Source organism: Pongo pygmaeus, chromosome X, assembly GCF_028885625.2.
Source record: "Pongo pygmaeus isolate AG05252 chromosome X, NHGRI_mPonPyg2-v2.0_pri, whole genome shotgun sequence".
Lineage (NCBI taxonomy): Eukaryota > Metazoa > Chordata > Mammalia > Primates > Hominidae > Pongo > Pongo pygmaeus.
In genome coordinates, this window is record NC_072396.2 from 74,496,480 (window position 1) to 74,507,168 (window position 10,689).

Below are 10,689 nucleotides of genomic sequence, written 5' to 3' on the forward strand. Positions count from 1 at the left end.
GGACACCACTGCTTTAGCAGATGAGGTTGGAAGACTTTTAAGACATTGTAATTCCAGGGTTAGGAGCGAATGACTAACTCAGGGGCCTTCTGGGGTGCTGTCTCTACAGCTCCAGGCCTCTCCCAGTTTCCAATCCTTTAAGCATACCTAAAGATCTCTGATTTATTTGTTTTATTTATTTATTTATTTATTTATTTATTTATTTCAGACAGGTTCTTACTCTGTCAATCAGGTTGGAGTGTTGGCCAGGCTGGTCTTGAACTCCTGACTTCAAGTGATCTGCCTTCCTCAGCTTCCCAAACTGCTGGGATCACAGGCGTGAGCCACTGTGCCCGGCCTGTCCCTAAGAGTTTTACTCTGGTTCAGCAACTGCCTAAGTTGCACTGTTGTTCTGGAAGCAGTCACTTTGAGCAGAGGTGTTGGACACTGGATGATACCTAGAGGAAGCTGGGAAAATGAGTTGCACAGACAGTAATTGTTGTAGGAATTCAGAGGGGAAATACATTTATCCAGATCAGGAAAGTCAAAGAAAGCTAATCTCGAGAAAGGTGGTGATGACTGTGCCCCTTTTCTATCGACCTTGTGTGTTTGATGCTTATGCCTATTCCTGGATGGAAAAAGAACGGGCTGATGGTCAGTGAATACCCTGGGGTGGTTTCCTACCAGAGTTAAATTATGCTCTAGACTTATTTTAGCTGTGGAACCTGTGCTAAAGAAGACTTCTAGGTGGGAGGCCTCGCCACTCAGAATTGGCTCTGTGGGCAGAGAGCAACCCCTAGTGGGCTTGTGGAAAGCATACTCTGAAAGCCACTTTTCTTCTTTTTTTTTTTTTCTTTTTGAGACAGGGTCTCCATCTGTCATCCAGGCTGGAGTCCAATGGTGTGATCATAGCTCACTGCAGCCTCGATCTCCCAGGCTCAAGCAATCCTCCCACCTCAGCATCCCAAGTAGCTGGGACTACAGGTACATGCCACCACGCCTGGCTAATTTTTTTTATTTTTAGTGAGATGAAGTCTCACTATATTGCCCAGGCTGGCCTCAAACTTCTGAGCTCAAGGAATCCTCCCACCTCAAACTCCCAAAATGCTGGGATTACAGACATGAGCCATACAGCCGGCTCACTTTTCTTTATTCTGACCAAAATGAGGTGTTGTGTTTGTTTTTGCCTATGATATGGGCCTAATGTAGACCTTAGCTAATGAGACAACAGAATGGGGGATGTATCTATTTCCCCAAATCCTCAAGGTGAGAAATAAACTGATTCTCAATTTTTTTTCTGTAACCAAATATATATGATTATTTAATGCCCTTTCCTCTGTGCTCTGACACTTAAAGAAGGTACTGCTATAAGAATTAGGTCTGAAATTAGGGCAGTAGTTAAGAACCTACAGAAAGTGGAGTCCTTCGGGACCTAAATTGAAGGCAAGGTATTGATGGGGTATTAATATGGGGGTATAAATATAGGAACTCATAATAAACAAGCTTCTTGGAGATCATCTCTGCCATATCATTTACTCTGAAATACTGATTCATGAACAAATGGATGAGTATGGTGGCATTAAGACCTGTAGTTTTACTCACATAAGGTTGAAGGGGATGAGACCCCTGGTTTATCTAGCATTGTAACCATATTACAGAATTTTTGCCTTCTCCAGTAGTAGAATAGTAGAATTATTAAGAAGACATAGTAGCTTCTAACGCTTAATGAGTACTGGCTATGTGAGAGAGACTAATTAAGTACTACGCATGCCTTCTTTCATTTAACCCTCAGGTTAAAAATTTTCTCTGGCCGGGTGTGGTGGCTCATGCCTGTAATCCCAGCACTTTGAGAGGCAGAGGCGGGTGGATCACTAGAGGCCAGGAGTTCAAGACCAGCCTGGTCAACATGGTGAAACCCTGTCTCTACTAAAAACACAAAAATTAGCTGGGTGTGGTGGCACACGCCTGTAATTCCAGCTACTTGGGAGGCTGAGGCACAAAAATCGTTTGAACCCAGGAGGCAGAGGCTGCAGTGAGCTGAGATGCACCACTGCACTCTAGCCTGGGTGACAGAGCAAGACTCTGCCAAAAAAAAAAAAAAAAAAAAACACCCGACAAGTTCACAAAGATTAGAGGGAGAACTACTGGGTTTTGCCTCCTGACTTCGGAGCCTACACTCTTAACCATTTCTTTTTTCATTTTCTTTCTTTCTTTTTTTTTTTTTTGAGACGGAGTCTCGCTCTGTTGCCCAGGCTCAAGTGCAGTGGCATGATCTCAGCTCACTGCAAGCTCCGCCTCCTGGGTTCATGCCATTTTCCTGCCTCAGCCTCCTGAGTAGCTGGGACTACAGGCACCTGCCACCACACCCGGCTAATTTTTTTGTATTTTTATTAGAGACAGGGTTTCACCATGTTAGCCAGGATGGTCTCGATCTCCTGACCTTGTGATCCACCCGCCTCGGCCTCCCAAAGTGCTGGGATTACAGGAGTGAGCCACTGGGCCTGGTCTCTTTTTTTTTTTTTCAGACAAGAGTCTTGCTCTGTCGCCCAGGCTGGAATGCAATGGCGTGACCTTGGCTCAATGCAACCTCTGCCTCCTGGACTCAAGCGATTCTCCTGCCTCAGCCTCCTGAGTAACTGGAATTACAGGTGTGCGCCACCGTGTCTGGCTAATTTTTGTATTTTTAGTAGAGATGGGGTTTTGCCGTGTTGGCCAGGCCGGCCTCGAACTCCTGACCTCAGGTGATCTGCCCACCTCGGCCTCCTAAAGTGCTGGGAATACAAGCGTGAGCCACCACGCCTAGCCCTCTTAACCATTTCTTTAGCTGAGTGTGACTTGTCTGCCTTTCTCTCCAGTATTGTGATGTCTCTGTTTTTCAGGAATGGAGGTTCCTCTGCTGGCTCTATAGCCAGAGACCCAAAGTGAGAGCCATGTTTCTTGATTCAACCCTGGAAACCTTCTATGATAATTTTTAAAAATTACTAATCATTTATTGAGCACCTACAATATTTTGGTACCTTTGATACAGTAGATCCAGACCTTATGATAACAGTGTAACACAAATACCTATGTGGATGAATGGTTTTTAATCTTTTTGAGCTCACCCAAAGATTAAAAAGCCTTTTGTGAGATACTGGTGACAGCTCTGGATCTTCCTTCCAGAAAAATTCACTTATGCACATATACATAGTATTGTACACAACTTCAGAAGAGGCTTCTAGGACCTACTGAAGCCCATCCTCTAGTAGTCCACAGACTCCAGGGTAAGAACTCTTGACTTATACAACCCTTTGCAGCTGACTCTTTTATGGCATTAAGGGTATAGAGAGTGTGGGGGGCATCTTATCCTCCTCATCTTCTCCTCAGAGAGAAATGTTTAGAATAGCTCCCTACATTAACCAAGCATCTCTGAATATTCTTTCTTTCTCTCTTGTACATAGGACTACAAGGGAAGAATGCAGACAATCAAATGTGTGGTTGTAGGAGATGAGGCTATAGGTAAAACCTGCCTCCTCATCAGTTATACAATAAATGTCTTTCCTGAGGAGTATATCCCCCAACTGTCTTTGACAACTATAGCGTCCAGACATCTGTGGATGGGCAAATCGTTAGCCTGAACACGTGGGACACTGCTGGCCAAGAGGAGTATGATGACTGCAAATGCTCTCCTAACCCCAGACCAGTATCTTTGTTATTTGTTTTTCCACTGGGAACCCATCCTCTTATGCCAATGTGAGGCATAAGTGGCACCCAGAGGTCTCCCAGCATTGCCCCAATGTGCCTGTTCTGCTGGTAGGCACCAAGAGGGATCTGTGGAGTGACCTTGAGACAGTGAAGAAGCTGAAGGAGCAGAGCCTAGTACCCGTGACTCCTCAGCAAGGCACTTCCCTGGCTAAGCAGGTGGGGGCTGTGAAGTATCTGGAATATTCGGCCCTGATGCAGGATGGGGTGCATGAGGTATTTTTAGAAGCTGTTCGGGCTGTGCTTTACCCTGCTACAAAGAAGAACACCAAGAAGTGCATCCTCTTATAGCTTCTAGGTGCTACTTGGGGACTTCACCTGAGAAGCATAAGGGTGATATTCCTTTGTCAGCAGTTAAAGAGTGCCAGCATGAGCCATTGCAGAAACCCTAGACTGCAGGATATTCAGCTTTTGGAGGAACGAAGACAGACTTGTTTGTACGTGGCTGCTTTGAAGTTTGGTCTGACCTTTTGGAGGAAGGTGTGTGTGTGTGTGTGTGTGTGTGTGTGTGTGTGTGTTTGTGTGTGTGTATGTGTGTGTGTGTGTGTGTGTGGGAAGGTGTGTGTGTGTGTGTGTGTGTGTGTGTGTGTGTGTGTGTGTGTGTGTGTGTGTGTGTGTGTGTGTGTGTGTGTCCCCTGTCGAAGTGGTAAGAAGAGATGCCATTCAGTGCTGTTCTTTTCTCTCCTGGCCAGGCAATGACTAAGCAGAGCAGCTTAGGACTGTTCATTGTAGACTTTTGCTTGTCTGCTTTTAAATCTAATTGGAGCTTTCCTTACTGTATTTACCACTGAGCAAGTGCCTCACAGAAGGACAAGGTTATCCGGTTTTATTTATTATTATTATTATTATTGTTATTATTATTTTTTTGAGACGGAGTTTCTTTCTTGTCACCCAGGCTGGAGTGCAATGACGCGATCTCGGCTCACTGCAACCTCCGCCTCCCAGGTTCAAGCGATTTTCCTGCCTCAGTCTCCTGAGTAGCTGGGAATACAGGCGCCTGCCACCATGCCCGGCTAATTCTTTTGTATTTTTAGTAGAGACAGGGTTTCACCATGTTGGCCAGGCTGGTCTCGAACTCCTGACCTCAGATGATCCACCCACCTCAGCCTCCCAAAGTGCTGGGATTACAGGTGTAAGCCACCGTGCCCAGCCTATTTTTATTATTTTTTTGAGAGAGAATCTCACTCTGTCACCCAGGCTGGAGTGCAGTGGCGTGATCTTGGCTCACTGCAACCTCCGCCTCCTAAGTTTCAAGCGATTCTCCTGCCTCCTGCCTCAGCCTCCTGAGTAGCTGGGACCATAGGCACGCACTACCACACCTGGCTAATTTTTGTATTTTTAGTAGAGACGGAGTCTCACCATGTTGGCCAGGCTGGTCTCAAATTCCTGACCTCAGGTGATCTGCCTGCCTCTGCCTCCCAAAGTGCTGGGATTATAGGTGTGAGCCACCATGCCCGGCCGGTTATCCAGGTTTTAAATCTCATTGCTTTAAACTTTCTCATATATGAATTTTTTTTTTCGGTTATTGAGACAGGGTCTCGCTTTGTCATCCATGGAGGCTGGACTGCAGTGGCAGTGGCATGAACATGGCTCACTGCCATCTCGACCTCCCAGGCTCAAGGGATCCTCTTGCCTCAGCCCCTCGAGTAGCTGGGACCATGAATGCGTGTCACCATGTCTGGTTAATTTTTGTATTTTTGTAGAGATGATGTTTCACCATGTTGCCCAGGCTGGTCTTGAACTCCTGAGCTCAAGTGATCCTCCCATCTTGGCCTCCCAAAGTACTGGGATTACAGGTGTGAGCTACAGTGCCTGGCCGACTAATTTTTGAAAACCATATTATGGGCTGGGCGTGGTGGCTCACGCGGGTAATCCCAGCACTTTGAGAGGCCAAGGCAGGCAGATCACAAGGTCAGGAGATCGAGACCATCCTAACACGGAGAAACCCCGTCTCTACTAAAAATACAAAAAAAAATTAGCTGGGCGTGGTGGCGGGTGCCTGTAGTCCCAGCTACTCCGGAGGCTGAGGCAGGAGAATGGCGTGAGCCCGGGAGGCGGAGCTTGCAGTGAGCCGAGATAGCGCCACTGCACTCCAGCCTGGGCAACAGAGCGACACTCCGTCTCAAAAAAAAAGAAAAAAGAAAACCATATTATGTGTGATTCCTGGGTGTTCCCAGTGTTGACATGTTTCTCCCATTCTTGAGATGAGACGTGTTCAGAAAAATGGTTTAGGAGCATTTTTTAAAGTTCTGTGAGATGGTAATAGATGTTCCTTAAAAGAGTTCTGTGAGAAGAACAGAACTCTGTTCTTCCTACTGGGGATTAAAAAAAAAAAAAAAAAAAAAAAAAGGAAAAAACGGTTCTGTCATCAAATAAGCTCAAGAACCAGCAATTTAAAATAGTGCTGAGCGCGGTTGCTCATGCCTATAATCCCAGCACTTCGGGATGCCAAAGCGTGTGGATGGCTTGAGCTCAGGAGTTTTAGACCAACCTGGGCAACGTGGCGAAACTGTCTCTACAAAATATGTGAATATTAGCCGGGTGTGGTGGTGTGCGCCTGTAGTCTCAGCTACTGGAGGGGCTGAGGTGGGAGGATCACTTGATCCCAGGAGGTTGAGGCTGCTGTGAGCTGCTTTTGTACCACTGTACTCCAGCCTGGGTGACAAAGGGAGGCTCTGTCTCAAAAATAAACAAATAAATAAATAAAACTGAACAGGTTCTTTAATGGCAAGACTTTATAACTTAATATGATGTATGTAACATTTCTCAAACTTATTTCACCACTGAATTTTTTTTTTTTTGAGACGGAGTCTTGCTCCGTCACCCAGGATGGAGTGCAGTGGTGCGATCTCAGCTCACTGCAAGCTCTGCCTCCTGGGTTCACGCCATTCTCCTGCCTCAGCCTCTCTGAGTAGCTGGGAGTACAGGCGCCCACCACCACGCCCGGCTAATTTTTTGTATTTTTAGTAGAGACGGGTTTCACCTTGTTAGCCAGGATGGTCTTGATTTCCTGACCTCATGATCTGCCCGCCTCGGGCTCCCAAAGTGCTGGGATTACAAGCGTGAGCCACCGCGCCCGGCCACACCACTGAATTTTTTTTTGGTCCCATGTAACACCTATTAATATGTCTGATGACATCATTTCCTTTTTTTTTTTTTTTTTTTTTTTTTTGAGATGTAGTCTCACTCTGTCGCCCAGGCTGGAATGCAGTGGCGTGATCTCGGCTCACTGCAACCTCCGCCTCCCGGGTTCAAGCAATTCTCTGCCTCAGACTCCTAAGTAGCTGGGACTACAGGCACCCGCCACTGTGCCGGGCTACTTTTTGTAGTTTTAGTAGAAACGGGGTTTCACCACCTTGGCTAGGCTGGTCTTGAACTCATGACCTTGTGATCCACCCGCCTCAGCCTCCCAAAGTGCTTGGATTACAGGCATGAGCCACTGCGTCCGGCTGACACCATTTCAAAGAAGCTGGGTTAATGGGAACTAGGAATTTCCAAGGAAGAGGCTGTAAAACCAAAAAGCATAATGTAGTCTTGTTCTTTTTGATGTTTTCCTCTTCATGCCTTTGAGACCAATGTTTATCAGCATGATCTTGTTATTTGTTCCTCTGCTTCAGGAGATGGGTCTGGCACTTAGTCATGATAGTAGTGCATTGGAGGTGGGATCTGACAGTGAGATCTGCTATCACATCCTGATAGCACTATGGGCCTTGTGATGTGGAATTACCAATCCCTCTGAAAAAAAGCTTGTGTCTGAGTCTTCCGTGTGGCCCCTCTGTCACTTTCAGCTTTAAGGATAGACCACTCAAGGTTAACCCACAACAGGGTGCAGTGGCTCACTCCTGTAATCCCAGCTACTCATGAGGCTGAGGCAGGAGGATCGCTTGAGGCCAGGAGTTCCAGAGCAGCCTGGGCAACATAGGGAGACCCCCATCTCTATTAAACATTAAAAGAAAAAGGAGAAAAAAATAAGTTAACCCCCTAAATAAAACTAACAGATAAAATACTGTCCTGCCAGTCATTGTTGGAGTTCTGTACTTTTTCTGAGACTTCTCTTCTGCCCTCGTGTCTGGGTTTAGCTGTTCTGAGTCTACACAGGCTGCCTTGCTTGCTTCCTGTCCTTCCCTGCTCGGAACATCTCCCTGTGTGTTTATTCAGCTCTGTGTGTCTTTTGAGGTCTTTTAGTTGCTCCAAGAGAGTTTTAGCATGTTTGATCCATATCTTTTTTTTTTTTTTTTTTGAGACGGAGTCTCACTTTGTCACCCAGGCTGGAGTGCAGTGGCGCTATCTCAGCTCACTGCAACCTCCACCTCCTGGGCTCAAGCGATTTTCCTGCCTCAGCCTCCCAAGTAGCTAGGGTTACAGGTGCCCACCACCACGCTCAGCTAATTTTTGTATTTTTAGTAGAGATAGCGTTTCACCATGTTGGCCAGGCTGGTCTCGAACTCCTGACCCCTGGTGATCCACCCGCCTGTGCTTCCCAAAGTGCTGGGATTACAGGTGTGAGCCACCGAGTCTGGCCCAGATCCATATCTCTAGCCACTGAGGTCATTCCCCTTGTGGTTATAAAGGAGTTCAAGTTTTGCTGGAGTTGCTAAGCTTGCTCCGGGGCAATAAGAGTCAGATTTCGACTGGGCGCGGTGGCTCACGCCTGTAATCCCAGCACTTTGGGAGGCCGAGGCGGGCGAATCACGAGGTCAAGAGATCGAGACCATCCTGGCTAACACGGTGAAACCCTGTCTCTACTAAAAATACAAAAACTTAGCCGGGCGTGGTGGCGGGCGCCTGTAGTCCCAGCTACTCGGGAGGCTGAGGCAGGAGAATGGCGTGAACCCGGGAGGTGGAGCTTGCAGTGAGCAGAGATCACAGCCACTGCACTCCAGCCTGGGTGACAGAGCGAGACTCCATCTCAAAAAAAAAAAAAAGAGTCAGATTCCATGTCCTAGTGGGCCTGCTTCTCTTCCCTGTTTGTATTTTTGACCTTTTTCATTTGATCTGGAAGGAAAACTTACTTCTTCACCTGGCGCACAGTGGTTGATAACTCCACTGTGCACACATGCTCCCTGCCAAATAGCATTGGGTTTTTGAGAGTTTGGGAAATGAAGCTAAAGGATTGCATGGTCCCCACCCCCTGCAGTGGATAAAGTGTCTGTGCTTTGTTCTGTGGTAGCCTCCCTGTTGCTCTTTGACAAGGTTTGGTCAGCATAGCCTCCTGGATAGGGTTGACAGATAAAATACACAATGCCCTGTTAAATTTGAACTTCAAATAAACAGATAATTTTCTAGAATTTTTTTAAATCCCCAAACTCTGTATTTTTTTCAACAAAAATTTTTTAGTGTATATACCATGCAGTATTTGGAACATACACTAAAACATTATTGTTTATCTGAAATTCAAATTTAATGGGCCATCTTGTGTTTTTATTTGATAAAACTGTCAAGCCTACCCTTGGAGAATCTGGAATCTGAAAGTCAAGCAGATATCAAGTATTGATAGAAGATAAAAGGTTACATAAGCTTCCTATTCTCCTTCCTTTTCTTCTGGTTTCCCTTTTCTCTCACCATGGGCTAAAGTGCATGGGCTAAAGTTTTTTTTTGTTTGTTTGTTTTTTTGTTTTTGCTTTTCTTTCATCACTGCACCCTTAACTTTGGATAGCTCTTCACTGTTGACACCATTGGTTGTCTAATGGCTGTGCACAGTCCAGGTTGGGCATGTGAACCCTGAAAATTTGAGACAAATCTCAGTTAATTTAGAAAGTTTTATTTTGCCAAGATTGAGGATGTGAGCCCATGACACAGCCTCTGGAAGTCCTGATGACATGTGCCCAAGGTGGTCAGAGCAGTTTCGTTTTATACATTTTAGGGAGACATGAGACATCAATTAACATATGTCAGATGAACATTGGTTCGGTCTGGAAAGGTGGGACAACTCCAAGCAGGGAGGGTGCTTTCAGGTCATAGGTAAATAAGAGACAAATAATTGTATTCTTTTGAGTTTCTGATTAGCCTCTCCAAAGAAGGCAATCAGATATGCATTTATCTCAGTGACCAGAGGGATGACTTTGAATAGAATGGGAGGCAGATTTGCTCTAAGCAGCTCCCAGTTTGACTTTTCCCTTTAGCTTAGTGATTTGGGGGACCCAAAATATTTTCCTTTCACATTTCCCTCCTTGTTATTTATTTATTTATTATTATTATTATTTTTTGAGACGGAGTCTCGCTCTGTGCCCAGGCTGGAGTGCAGTGGCGTGATCTCTGCTCACTGCAAGCTCCGCCTCCCAGGTTGACGCCATTCTCATGCCTCAGGCTCCCGAGTACCTGGGACTACAGGCGCCCACCACCACGCCCAGCTAATTTTTTGTATTTTTAGTAGAGATGGGGTTTCACCGTGTTAGCCAGGATGGTCTCAATCTCCTGACCTCGTGATCCGCCTGCCTCGGCCTCCTAAAGTGCTGGGATTACAGGCGTGAGCCACCGCACCTGGCCCCTCCTTTTTATTTTTAAAATTTTTTTTGGAGAAAGCACTTTAGAAGAAAATTAGTCTCTGGTTCCAGGTTTTGTCTGATCTCTCATGGCTAGGACGGTTTATTCCTAGACGGGTAGGTCCTGAGTTATTAGGAAAGCTAATTTTTATTATTTATGTATTAATATTTAAGACACAGTCTCATTCTGTCACCCAGGTTGGAGTGCAGTGGTGCAATCTCAGCTCACTGCAACCTCTGCCTCCCGGGTTCAAGTGATTCTCCTGTCTCAGCCCCCCAAGTAGCTGGGATTACAGGTATGCGCCACCACACCCGGCTAATTTTTGTGTTTTTAGTAGAGACGGGGTCTCACCATGTTGTCCAGGCTGGTCTCGAACTCCTGACCTCAGGTGATCTGCCCGTCTGGACCTCCCAAAGTGCTGGGATTACAGGCATGAGCCATCGCGCCCAGCCGACACACTTTCATAAGCAATGATACCAGCAATTT

At 46.1% G+C, this 10,689-nt stretch overlaps 1 pseudogene; it reads left to right on the forward strand.

Moving 5' to 3' along the window:
* Positions 1-2,412: 2,412 nt before the first annotated feature.
* LOC129023904 (rho-related GTP-binding protein RhoG-like) lies at positions 2,413-4,223 on the forward strand (annotated as a pseudogene).
* Positions 4,224-10,689: the final 6,466 nt, after the last annotated feature.